Below are 14,577 nucleotides of genomic sequence, written 5' to 3' on the forward strand. Positions count from 1 at the left end.
AGACAGAAGTGACAGATTGCTTTCCATAAAGCAGTTGCACAGCTCGCTCTGGCAACTCTTTGGTATGCCACAGAGGTATTGATCCAGGAGCCACGTCACAATCAATCAGGCTCTCAGAGGACTGTGAAAGGATTGCAAATGCTTAAGTTAACTAAGCACACAGTAAAAAGTTTGATTGAAATAAAAAGTGACTGCTTTCAGCTGCAGAGACTTACTTTTTTACCTTAGCTTACTTGAAAAAGATAATTATGTGAGCTTAATAACTCTTTCAAAATACTGAGATCATAAACCAGTTGGCTAAGGGTGGTGCTTTCTAGTAGCAATGAATGTCAAACCACATTAGAGTAACAAAATGTGTTAAAACAAATCTCATAAACCATTTCTTATTCCTAAACTTTCCTCAGAATAATAAAACTCATCTACACTGAAAATCAAGGGGGGAGACCATTGGCTACTAATGCAGATCATCAATAAATATGCACACGTCTACTCCCCTATCTCTGTATTACTATTTGCTCTGTAGGCACCACCTTTGTTAGTACTGTGACTTCCTTTACACAAAGAACTCCATGTTGAGAAATTGCTGATATTAACTTTACCTCTACCTGGTGCCATCAATGCAGACTTATTGTTCCTTTCTCTTCTTCCCTCCAACTCGCATCCTCTCCCATTTTGTTTTATTTTGCTGAGAGCAGGCTTGAGCATATACCTCATAATTCATAACTCCTGGCTCCACATGGTATTTGGATATGGAAAAGTCAGTCTTTTATAAGTGCACATCAGTCTTTCTCTATTCCCCCCTGTATTGTCTGATTTTTGTCAAGTGTAGGTGAGTAGAAGTTCATAGGAAGATATTTTGCTATTTATCTTTCAACACCTGTCCATTCACATGTGCCTTCTCTATTACAACTCGTAATTCAGTTTTTAGTGAAAGTTGGATATTTTTGTTTAATACCTCTAGTCAAAGTCTTACCTTTCAGATGCAAAAGTATAAGAAAGCAAAGCTCTGCTCTGGGTGGAATATATTTCAGATTGAAAGAAACTTAAATTTCTAGTGCTGTGTCTAAAAGACAGTTCTATATCTCATCTGTAGACTACCCCTTCCCAGAAGAATATGCAAGACCATTTCCTAGACCTTTTTAAAACTAGACACTGCCTGAAATGCTTTGTTGTAAACTACTTTTAAAAGTCCTCTAGAAAAAAATAATCTAAGATTTGATTCACCCGAGTAGGTTTATATCATTACCTGAGGTTTCTCCGTGCTTCCTCTCAAGGGCAGATTCCTGCAGATTGAGGACTTCCCCAATAGTATAAAATTATTTCAAAGATTTACCAGAAATAATGGGAACTAAAATTCAAAGCTCCTATGTGCTGCAGTAAACATTCATTAAATGTTCATTAATATAACAGCTTCTGTGAAGTATGATAGCATATATCCCATAAGTAGATGTAAAATGAATAAAAGCAAAATGCTATTAACATGTCTGAGTGCTTAAAAGCATTCATTGTTCAAAATCATCACGGCAGAATTATGCTTGCCTTTGAATACATGAATGACTATAATGTAATGTGTGAGAATTGTTTGTTAAAACACTTGTCTAAGTTGCTAAGTGTTGCATGCAGAGATATGTACACAACAATTCCATTGACAAGAACTGCACTCCTACATGCAATTTTCCTTTGGGGTCATAACCTAGTTCTGATTTGGATAATCACAATAGCTTACTCTCTGAAAACTGACATACAGACTAACATGCAGAACACAGTTTAAGAAGCTGGAAGTTTCAGAACATGAGGGCTAGAAGGTTAATCAGATAAGAAATGAAAGTTGCCTTCATGCCTGTGAGGTGTTTTACTAAAATTTGGGTTTAGTTATGTGACTCTCAGGAGCTTTAGCCATATCCTCAGCATTTACTGGTCAGAGTAGCTGTGCAAGCATGTTTATCCCAGAAAAAGTGATGCTTCTGTAATAAAGTGAAACTGCTGATGCTTGAAAAGGTGATAACCAAGAAGGTCTGCTGTGTAACTCAGCATCTGCATAATTTCAGCCAATTCTACTAAGGTAATGGAGCTGTTATCAACCAGAATAATGTTACATTAACTGCACAGCCCGGGAAAAAAGAAACTATGTAGTGACCCACTACTTGGACAGCTTCTGGAGTAAGCTTTGGGAGACACAGAAGAGCTAGTCAGAAACTAGATAGAATCACTCAGACAGCTGGTCAAGAGAAATTAACCCGGTAATAGAAAAATGGCATTTAATGAGCCAGTATCACTTTCATGCCTACCAGATCATTTGACCTTCTCTAAAGACTTTGAGTAATAGATTGTATGATGCATTAAGTTTCTTGAATGGGAATAACCCAGAAGTCAAACCAGGAAAAACCCATACTTTGTTTGCTGAAAATATTGTTGGAAGGGGAGCAACTGAATCATTGTGACTTTTAGTGAGGTCAATTTTTTCACTTAGATAGATGTAACTGGATTACCTGGAAAAGAGTATCAAAAAATCCCTGGGAAAAGATGAAAGGACCACCTGGCAATCTCAGGACATTGCAGAAGTATTATTGATTAGAAAACAAAACAAAGCAAAATTCAGAAAAATTAAAGAAATAAATTTAAATTTGCATAATGAGAGTGAAACTGTAATGAGGATCAATCTTTTGGATGGTACAGGGATATGACATAGCATGTCACAACATCTATATCTCATTCAGCTAGAAAGTCTTGCTGTGTTTTTCCTTACAAGTGCAGCTTTTCATGTTTGAAATATGGATTTGGTTCTCAGAACCACGGAAACATTGTCTGACCCTCTGTGTGAACTAGCAAAAAAAAACCTAAGGAATGTGCTGTGAACCAGGTGTTAAAGGAAGTTTGAAATCGTGATCAAACTGTAGCACTTTTGCGTTGTATGTCCTGTTTATTAATGCTGCTAATGTTTTCTGTGATCCTGCTAACACCTAACAGAAAGATTAAGGATAAAGCTTTGCCTGCATATGTTCAAAACTTGGCCCTTGCCCTTCCCTGAGAAAGCAGAAATGCTCAGCTTCAACTCTTATTGCATGACTTCTCCCTGTGTCAGCTGAAAGATCCATATCCTTAAGCAACTTTCCCCCATTGGTCTTATCCCTGTTTTTAAGATCTCATATCTTCTGCTTAAAAACAGTTTTGCCTGCAAATGGCTGTGACTAACAGCTTTATTACCTGACTAAACAAAAAAGGAAAAAAAAAGAAGGAAAACTCTGCAGATCAAACATGTTTGTACTAAGTTTTATCAGCCTTGCCCTCAGGGCCACTTCACACATTTACTGTGTATCTGCAACAGAGGAAACCATTCTTGGCAATGACCTTTTTGTGTCTGACATATCTGAAATGTGCAGCAGAGCATAACGTTTCTCACCAGTAATCTTTTTTTCTAATCACAAATGGTTCCTTTCACTGCTTTAATGCTTGTGGGCTTTCTCACACACATTCTCAAACTCTCTCTCACACACACCCCCACACACAAACAAATGAACAAAGTCATTAACAAATATAAACAAGCTTCTACAAACTTGAAAGCTATTTTCTAACTTGGAACTCACAGGTAAATACTGGAAATCTTTATCCCTTAGAGAGCTCTCAACACTTTTGCCACCTCTGTGTCTCTGCTACATTAGGGCTCTTTCAGGAGAGTTCTTCAAGATGATGTCCTCTGATTTTCCTGTTTTGAAGAGATGCACACCTCTACAGTGACAGTGGCACTGAACATTTCATTTGTGCTCCATGGCAGTGCCTCAAATATTGAGCAAATATGAACACTCAAGAAACAAACAGAACCTAATACTCTGGGTAATTGCAAATTTGTTTGTAAAAGAAAGATTTTAAAACAATATATTATGCCTAAAATTTCCCTGGAATATTAACTTCTGCTTGGAAAAATGTCTAATGTGCTACTGGATTACTGTTACAGTCTAAACAAGACACCACAGAAATGCTGAGATGAATCTCAAAATCTTACAACCAGAAGCTTCTTTGGTTTCATCTGATGAAGATGGTCAGAGAAATAATTATTTGTGCTACATTGTGATCTACATTTCTAAAATATTTTTTTATTAACCCTTCAAGTTTGCAGGGTAAGATCAAGGGCCAATGAAACTGATGTGTGTAACACTGATAAATATCAGATAAGACATAACTTATGTTCCATTTTACTTGAAGTATTCCATTACTTATTATATGGAGTCTCTTCACTCTTCTTATACTTTATACATGGAAAATAACACTAAATATTCAGTTTAGAACAAGAGTAGCAAAATATTTCAGGTCTTTTAAGATAAGACTGATGTTCAGATGCATCTCTGTGATCTAGATGGAAAACCAAGGGAAGACCTGATCCTTGACCTCACCCTCCCTGCATCACTGGAGGCAGGCTGGGGCACCCTGCCTGAGGATATCTGGCCTGTACCTATGTACACCCTGCAGTGTCCTGTGCAATGTTCATTCCCCCATAGCCTCATCCCTGCCAGGTTGTCTGATGCCCCTCTATTGCAGACATCCCTTCAAAACATGGTACCTCTTCCTTTTATTTTCCTGACATCTGTTTGTGTACATTATCCTAACCACAGTAACCAATACTCTGGTTTTCCACATCTTGGTGTTGATAAGGGAAGGATGAGACAAAGGTTAGCTTGTCCCCTATTTTTTAAGAGAAGTGGAGCTACTCCGACTATATTTACCCCAAATAAATTAACATTTATTCAAATCTGACAAGTGGGAATTAAGAAATGTATTACTTTCATGCATCTGGCCAGAGTTTTAATTTTCAAGAGGTTTTTAACCCACTATTGAATTAGCAAGCACTTAGCAGATAGTCTTGAATTTCGACCCCCCTTTGCTATGACAGAATTTTTGTCAGTGTTTAGCAGTATTTTATTTCTCATCTTCCAAGTTGCCATGGCATAAATAGGAATAACATCTGGTATGAAATCCAGCTGTTATGTTCACAGAAGCTAGAAATCAGTGAGACAGATATAAACCAAAGAGGACAGAGATAACAAAAGCACTCATATGATACTGCCACTTTATCTGAGCCCAGCCCAGCCCTCACACCACCAACCTGCTGGCTGGCAGCTCAGTTCCAGCTTTGAGGGAGGCAGCTGACTCTCCAGGTTAGGAAAACCAGGACAGCTCATATTCAAATCCCTACTGACAATATGATTGTAGCTGACTGACTCTGGGCACGCACCTCTATGACTTTGAGTCTGAAAAGAAGCAGTTATCACAGAAGGTAGAGGTGTGGGCCAGATACGTGGTAGGAGGCAAGAGATCCCTTTGCCAATAAATGTTTTCTCCTTTCTCATGTGAATGTGCACACCAGTTGGTTTGTGCCCATCTCTAATACATCATTGATAAGCAGCTGTTATTTTATCCTGCACAAGAATGTCAGACACTGTCTGGACTGTCAGTGCTTGCCAGTGCAGATCTGCGAACAGATCAGAGTCAAATTTTACATCTGCTTTTTATCAGTGCCCCTGAAACTGTCAGATGTGTGGGGGAGGAAGGCAGATCACATACACACCTCCAGCAGCACTAAGTGTGATTGCATCTACAACCTAATAATACAGAAAACTGAAAAGAAAAACGAGCAGACTGTTACAACAGATGATTGACATTTTGATGAATTTGGATTGTAACACAGGCTTAAAATACATAAATACACTAGTTAAGAGTTCTACATCCTCAAATGGAATATTAAAGCTGAAATTTAGGAACAGATACATACTGCTTTAAATAAAACATAAAAACACCTACTCACATACACTGATTTTTTATCTTGCTAGGCAAGTACAATTTATTTAACTTATCTCTAGAAATTATTTATTGATCTTACAAAAATCCCCTACAGATTACTTGTAGAATGATTTTAATGGTACTGCGTGCTCCTCAGAGCTCAGACAATCACAATAACCAGTTTCTGTGGATGAAAGTAGAAAAGCTACAGGGAGAAAAGCTACAGGCAGCTACAGGTTTTTAAATTATTTTTTGTGAATAGAGTGCTTGTGTTTGAAAAAAGACAATAAAAATATTTTAAAAGGTGGAAATAATACAACATAGATTGAAGACAAACTAAAAACAGATAAACCCGAGTATGTTGTATTTTCAGGGAAGAAGAAACACCGAAAATAACATTGATAAATTCTAAAATGGACTGGAAATTAGGCCTTTATTCAACACAATGTTGTGGGGCTTTGGTACCTGCAGAGGACTGGAAAAACAATGGATCGAGAGAGCAGTCTTAGCCTTATATCTAATAAATCTTGGAAAATTTGTGTGGCTGGGTTAGAGAAAAAACACTGGTACTGGTGAGCCAGGACATTGACTGGCTGTGGGCAGGAGAGTGATAACAGAAACTGCTGGAAAGAGACACCTCATGTCTCTAGGGGCTGCTCTCACTGGTGTCTGGAACTGGCAGCTGGATGTGGAAGTCCTTGGCTGATAATGCATGAGTGTGTGCACACGTGTGAGATTTCCTGACATAGCCAATCCCTTACTTGGACTGGTTTAAAAGTTGAGCTTTGTGCTGTCAGCTTGTTCCATGATCCTTTCCTACCATCTTTGGTACTAATCAGACTAATTTCCATTTAATCATTTAGTACTCTGCTTCTTTGCTCCAGAAAGTTTTTATTGGTGTCTCCATGAATTCTGGAATCTCCAGGCCAGTATCTAATCTCTGGTATCTAAGTAGGCAGACATTGCAGTCTAAACATTCATGCATATAATTACAGGTAAAAAATAGGTGGTCTCTATGTGTTTTGGATTAACAGTTTAAAATTTAATCCTGTGTGCAAAGGTATAGAAAATACACAAAAATACCAGCCATTGCTTTTAATAATCAGTGTTTTTAATAATAGGAGCAAGAGTTGGTAGTATTTCTGCAGAGGTAAAGATGTACTAAAAGATAACACTGTTTTGGCACAACATAGCACTATTTGACTCTTTCCATCATGCCATTAAGAAATATAATTTTCTATTAGTCTGTTCTGATGAATAACTGCAAACACATGAAATTGTGTGAAACATTAAACAGTTGTAAATTCCACTTATAATTTTCCCAGAAAATGCCTAGATGGCATCCCTTTCTTCTGTTGTGTCAGCTGCATGCCTCAGTTTGGAGTCATTAGCAAACTTGCTGAGTAATTTTCACATTTAAAAATGACTCAGTAGCAAACATACAGGAAATCAGTGCAGGAGCAAATTCCTTTCAAATAGAAGTATACAATTCTACAGTGCTCTCCTCAGCGTTTTTTAACACTAATATTAGCTGGGTGGAGTCCCCCCCACTGCCCTCCCTGCCTCCCCCACTAGCCCACCTGCACGGCTGCTTTAACTACTCGCTTTATCAGGGAAATCAGAGGAATCTGTGCATGACCCCTTTGCCTTGGTGCTGCTGTGACTTTGATGCTGAGTCTGGCCAGATCTAGGAAGCAGATGATGTGGTTTCATAGTTTCTTTGCAATCCTGCTTTCTCCTGGATTATGTTAGATTCTTTCATATCTGGTTCTGCCTCAGGGTTTCTGGTTCTAGGGGGTGAAGACCCTCCCCTCCTGGGATATGTTTCCATCCCCTCTCTGGTCCCCATCTCACACTCCCCATCTCAGGGCAACAGTAAATAGAAAGATTAGGACTGATTCTCTATGAGTATAAGCTTGTGCTCGTTTTTTCCTTAGTAATTTTGAAATAATTTGAACACATGGAAATCAGAATAGGTCCACAAGCAGATATTTACTATCATAAATTACAGTTCCATATTTGGGTTCATTTGCCATCTGTAACAGAAATATTATAGAGGAAACATAATAGTTAAAAAAAAAAAAAAAGATATAAAAATATAAATTTTCTGTATCCTATGCCAGATTCTTCACCTATACCTTTCTCTCCACAAATGCTTATTTCACTCTACACACACACACAGAGATACTGGAAAACTATAAATAGTCTCAATATATCAATGAAGCTAATATGTTTGTGTGCTTTTTTTCCTAAAATTCTGTTAGAATGCTAGAAATTTTCATATTTATGCAATTAAATATTTTTCTGTTTTGTTGGCTCCATCAGAAAAGAGATGGAATGCAGAGGAGTAAGGTAACTGAACAACAGTTTTAGTAATTTAAAGGGAAAAAATAAAAGCAAGCCTGAAAGGCATCAAGGATGTTGTCACATAATTGAAAATTATCAATTATTCAAAAGGTTAATTAGACATTTTGGTGTTACATCTGAATCATAGCAACAAGTTAAGAGTAAAAATAAGTGAAAGAAAGAAAGAAATGCAGCCATATGGGAATATACTTAAGTGTCTTTCTGTAGGACTGTTCCAACTGCAAGACTTGATGAGGATCCATATGAAGAAATTTTATTTGTGCTTTTTTTTTGTACAAGTGTGAAAAAAGAGACCAAGAGACGCAGAACTTGTGCTGACTCCTCGTTCTTTCTAAACAAAATTTATCACAATGTAGTTTAATTTCCTGTGTATCTGAGCCTTGATGGAGGAAGATATCCCTATTCAGAATACTACTTAAATATATGTCCATCCTCCCACTGATTTCAGTCCACCCTGACTAACAGCTAATATTTATCTCAAGATAAAGGTCTTTATCTTATGAGAGTGATGGAAATATAGGGTTAATTTTTTTCTGAATCAGACCTAGAACTACAGAAACATAATTTAGGTTAGTACTTCAGTGTTCATCCAGTTGAATTCCCTGCCCAAAACAGGTCTCATTAAATCAAGGCCATCCCACACTTACAGTACAAAAGCAAGCAAACCTCCTAATATTTGATTAGAATTTCCCATACTCTAACTTGTGTCAATCGTCCTGTTCCTATGCACTTCTAAAAATATTCTGCCTTTTTCTTCTACCCTTACTCAAAATTTATTTTATAAAGCACTGGGTCTCAAATTAGTCCTTATATTAGTCCTATATTTCTGCATGAGAAAATAGGCACTCTAAAACTTGAAGGAATTAAAAATGTTGTTTTGCTTTGAGCAGCTAATTACTTAAAGGAAATATATAAGATGGTAGTTCTTTAAAATCCTCATCTGTGACATGGTGGTTTAAAGCATGCTCTCACCAAGAGCTGAAACATGCTGGAGATTACAATTGCTGTTTTGATAAAAGATTTTTCTTCTTATTTACCATTAATATCATTACTGCCTTCTATTAACCATCTTCTAACTAATGAAAGCCTTAATGATTTCACAAAACCTAATATACCATGAATTGCAAAGCAGCCCACACAAAATGGGACATCTCATACTTAACTTGAAAAGAATCGTTGCTTTTGTGAGTACTATGGAAAAAATTCTGCATGCACTATGCACACCTTCAGGATCAGAAATGCTGTTTCTTTGCAGGTCAGGTTTACCAGCTTGCAACAGGAATGTCTGGAGGGAAGAAAAGGATCGCAACATATCAAAAATTAAGCTCATGTTTATTCCAGGATTATGCTAGAAGCAGTTTTGCCTGCTTTAGATAACATTAAAAATCTTCTGGTTCCTGGCTATTAAACTGGTTCTTAAATGTGTCCTGTCAAGCTGTATTCCCTGCTGCCGCTTTTTCAGAAGGCACCACACTGCTCATGTTCATGATTCTTCTCCACCCAGTGTTTTTGTTTTGCATCTGGAAGTCAATGTTGCTGTAGAATGTTGTCCAGCATGTGGTACATAGAGTTGATGGCTGAAATGTTATTTGTACCTTCTAGATATGATTTTTCAGAGTAGTACTATAATTTGAAAGAAAAGGTTAATTACTAATTAGAGATTATTTCATGTGTACTTGTACATGACAATAACTGTCAACACAAGCTGTAGACATCTATGACTGGTTCAAATACCAACAAAATGGTGTTTTACTATAAATACTACCCACAACTTCTGCATCCAAAAAAAGAAATGCAAGCGCAGCCATCCATCCTTACAGATGAGTGTGATCCTCTAGAATGATCTACTGAAAATGTAAAGGCTGTAGGAGAAGAATCTGAATATTCCTTTCCATTTTGGACCTCTATTATATTTGGGCTAATTTTATAAAATAGAAATCTGTTGTTAGCTTTATTTGTCCTTCATAAAAGATCCATTATAAGCTTCAAAGAATTCTCAATCTCCTGCACACGGTAGGCATTTTTCTGTGTCTTACTTCTATACTTGTGTGTACCAGTTCCTCTTCAAAATGTGTTTCATTAGGCTTAGCTTTCAAAGCTCAAACATCTATCAATTGATTTCAGCTTTCCTCTCTACTTAAGTATAAAAATGTTAATAAGTTTTCCCTTTATTGCAGCCTGAGAGGCTTCTTAGACCATTTGACTACTTTTCCCACCTTAGTATATCATAAGATATCAAATGAAGTCATTCTTTATGATCTTCATTATGTCTGAAGCTTCCAGCAGGTCTGGTATTAAATCTCTGCCTTCTATTTTTTTGTTGTTGTTTGTTTTCCAGTAGTAGGTCAATGCTTCAGAGTTACTTTAATTAGTACATGACCTAACTGTGTAATTAACCCACTAGCTATATATCCTCCAAAGATCAATGCTATGGAATATATTCCTACATAGAAGGTCCTGGCAGATAATTATTTGACCTCATAGAATGGATTATGTAAAGAGAGAGTATAATGTCTGAAAAGACCAGTGTTTTGTGCTGTTGTCTATTCCATTGTGCCTCTGAAAAGAGTCCCTGGAGAATCATTTGAACTGTTCTCTCAAGATGACAGTGTATATTGGAGCTGGAGGCTCGGATGCTCATGTAAAGAAAACTACAGAGTAGCATATTGATCAGCTGAAGGTACATCTGTTACCTGGTACTGCAGCATCCATAGTGGGACTGAGAATTAAAACATTTCGCTCATCCTTGCTTTTCTGTCTGAAATGAAGTCAAGATGGAAATTAGTTTAGCAAGTCCACTTAATTTTAAATGAGAAAAGTATAATGGCTTGTTTTACATATCCCTCAGTAGGCTACCACTGTTATTGTGGACTTGATTACTTCCCAGAATGGGAAGAGGCAGTGAGAGGACAGAATAGAGTGGGGTTGTAAAAAACCTTATCTGTGTTGCTTGCATGCATTCTTCCCTGAGAGCAACTGAGGGTCAGTGTGGTCTCTGCAGGAGGGAGCAGTTTGGAGAAAACTAGAACTATCTCACTTTCAGAGGGGCAGATGCCACTGAAATGGTGCCAGGTGTCACAAACAATAATTTCAACGCTGTGAGAGGAAACAAAACAGTGAGTTTCTGCCACGTGGCTCAACTAGGTGAAAAGAACAGCAGTGGAATATCTCAGAGGTGAAAAAGAAGAAGAAATTCTGTAGACATAATAATGTAGGCATCCACAATGCAAACTAGGGGATCCCCTGTACCGTCACAACAACCATACCTCAAACTGAAGTTCATGTCATACTATTGCAGATGACGTGTGGAGATGAACTTTGGTTTGGCAATTTTCCCAATGAACTGTAGTCGTTCAGGTGACTAGCTCAGATGAAGGATGGCTACACTGCAGATAACTAAAGTCAGAAAAGGCAAATTCCTGTTGGACTAAATGCAAAACAGGTTATGATGGAGTTCTACATGATTTCGTGGTTACCACAATTTTCATAGTTTACATAGAGGGTAATAGCAAATTCGCATGTGAGAAAAAAAGATTTTGATTTCTTTTAGGCAACTACTCTGTGTAGATGACATATTAAGATGATACTGAAAAACTTGTTAAATGGTGCCTCATTACAATCTGGCAAGGAAATTCTAAGTCACAGAAAATGAAACGCCTCGTGAGAATTTACAGTATGAGTTGGCACTAGAACAGGCTGAAAGAAAGGAAAACAAAAACAAATTGAATTTTCAGATGTACAGAATTTGTCATATTTCTCAGAAGTACTGAGGATGAACCATGAGAATAATATTTCAATATGAGAGTAGTTTATTCAGGCACTAGTGGTATAAAACAGAAATTGGAAAAGGAGCTGGCATTGGAGGCTTTATGTTTATAATGAAAAAAATTAAAAGTCAAAGTATGTGTGTAACAATGTCATCTGACAAAGGAAAATTAACTAGAGAAGCAGAATACTCTAACAGCAAAATATAAGCTTGCTCATGAATTTGCAAAAAAACATTAAGTACCAAAATGAGCAAAAACTTGTATTAGAGAAATAAAAGGCACTATAACACAAAAGGTAAAAAATATGCAAGTAAGAAACCTGCCTCTTTGAGATATGCCTCAGTTCAGTGATTGTCCTGGATGCTCAGCAGATACTTAGAATTTTATTCATGCATAAGCCAGGGTGTAATTCTATCTACCGAGAATTATCTTAGTATTCCCTTCATGTTGTGCTCTTTGGTGATTCCAGGCTAGGAAAACAATTACAAGTAAGTTGATTAGCCTAGTATATCAGCCTGAGGTTCTAATAGAGAAGGGGGAATACATGAGAAAAGAAAGCAATGAAGCTAATTATATTTTGTATTAGTGTAGACAGGAAATATCTGGAGAGGGGACATTAATGGTGAAGATTTAGAGTCACATTTTGTTGTTGGATAAGACTAGTGGCAATGAAGTCAGTAGCCTGGTTTTGTTCTGATGGGATTGAGATGATTTTACAGGATTCAGAGTTGACTACAACATTGCACTGTGTGTTGGGTTTCCCTGGGAAGGTTTTGGTAGTGGGGGGATGCCGGAATCTTCCCCCATGTCTGACAGAGCCAATGCCAGCTGGCTTCAAGACAGACTAGCCACTGGCCAAGGACAAACCCAGCAGCAACAGTTGTAGTATCTCTGGGATAGCAGATTTAAGCGGGGGAAAAAGCCTCCGAACCCACAGCAGGAGATGAGTGAGAACATGAGAGAAACAGCCCTACAGACACCAAGGAGAAGTGGGAAGAGGTCCTGCAGACCCAGGAATTGAGCTTCCCCTGCAGCCCATGGTGAAGAACACTATGAGGGCAGCTGTCCCCTAGAAGCTCAGGAAAGTCCATGGGGTAGCAGAGATCCACTGGCAGCCCATGGAGGATCCCACGCTGGAGCAGGGGAATGCCTGATGTGACTCCATGAGAAGCCTAGGCTAGAACACAGTTCTGGAAGTACCTGTGGACCCATGGACAGATCCCATGCTGGAGTAGGTTTGATGGCAGGACTTGTGACCCCACAGGGGCCCACACTGGAGCAGTTTATTCCTGAAGGACTCCACCTCATGGAAAAAGATCCACTTTGGACTAGTTAGTAAGGAACTGCAGCTCATGGGAAGGACTCACATTAGAGAAGTTCATGGAGAATTGTCTTCTGTGGGAGGGATCCCATGCTGGAGCAAGGGAAAAGTGTGACCAATCCTCCTCCAAGGAAAGAAGAAGCAGCAGAAATTAAATTAATCGTGTGAGTAATAGACCTCAGCCTCCATTTCCCATCGCACCCCCAGAAGAGAGGAGGTAGAGAAGATCAGTTGTGAAGTTAAGCCTGGGAAGAAGGTAGGGGTGAGAGAATGTGTTTTAAGGTTTGGTTTTATTTCTCATTACCCTACTCTAATTTGATTGGCAATAAATTAAACAAATTTCTATGAGTCCTGTCTGCTTTATCCATGATGGGAATTGGTGAATGATCTATCCTTGCCCTTATCTTGACCCATGAGCCTTTAATTCTATTTTACTTTCTGTGTCCAGCTGAAAAACAGGGGTGATAGAGCAGCTTTGTTGGGCACCTAGTGTTCAGCCAGGGATAATCTACAACAGCTGGACTAAGACACACTGCAAAAAATCAGGATGGCTTTGCAGAAAGTACTACAGAAAGTTAATACATTGAAAACTGCACAAGACTATGCTCAGTAGCTGTAACCCATCGTTCCCTATGAAAAGAAAAAATAACACTGTTTTTTGTAACTGTGGCAGAACTGTAGCCATTTTCAGACATTTCTGAAAATGGTCACTACAGAAAGGTCCCTCTGGATCGATTATCATTTCAGGTTAAACCTGTTCTGCTGTTATCTGGACATTAGGCATAGGAATACCAGTTAAATCTGAAAACAAATAAAATTCTTATTTCAAAATTTACATGATTCCAAGATAAAACTGAATATTCTACTGAAATTATATTAGTTTAAATACTTGTTGAACCTCTTGCATGTTTTATAAGTGTTATAATCAGGGGAGAGGTCTTTTTAGACAGTCTGACCTAACTAGTGTGAATAGCTGTAATTTCTTTTTAAGTGAGTGATGTGTCAAACTCACCAATGGCTCACCTTTGTTTGTGCAAGAGGAAATGAAGGTGGACATTCCTATTTGCAAAAACCTATTAGATTGTCCAGGCTCCAAAATGCTACTCTTAGTCAATGGCTGTAAATAAATTCATCATAAATAATGAAAAAGAAAGCCTAGCAAGGTCAAATAAGAAGTCTGGCTTTCTTTCAGTAAGTTTTCCCAAGGACATAATAGAAATAAATCCCATTTATGAAGCCTCAATGAGAAGCAGCAGCAGAATATCAAGTGTTCATGACAGGAGGAAAATACCTCCTATGAGATGAGTAATGTTTTTGGCAGAAAAGTATTTATTTGCTGAATGAGCTTCA

This window comes from Sturnus vulgaris, chromosome 1 (genome assembly GCF_052056855.1).
Source record: "Sturnus vulgaris isolate bStuVul1 chromosome 1, bStuVul1.hap1, whole genome shotgun sequence".
Lineage (NCBI taxonomy): Eukaryota > Metazoa > Chordata > Aves > Passeriformes > Sturnidae > Sturnus > Sturnus vulgaris.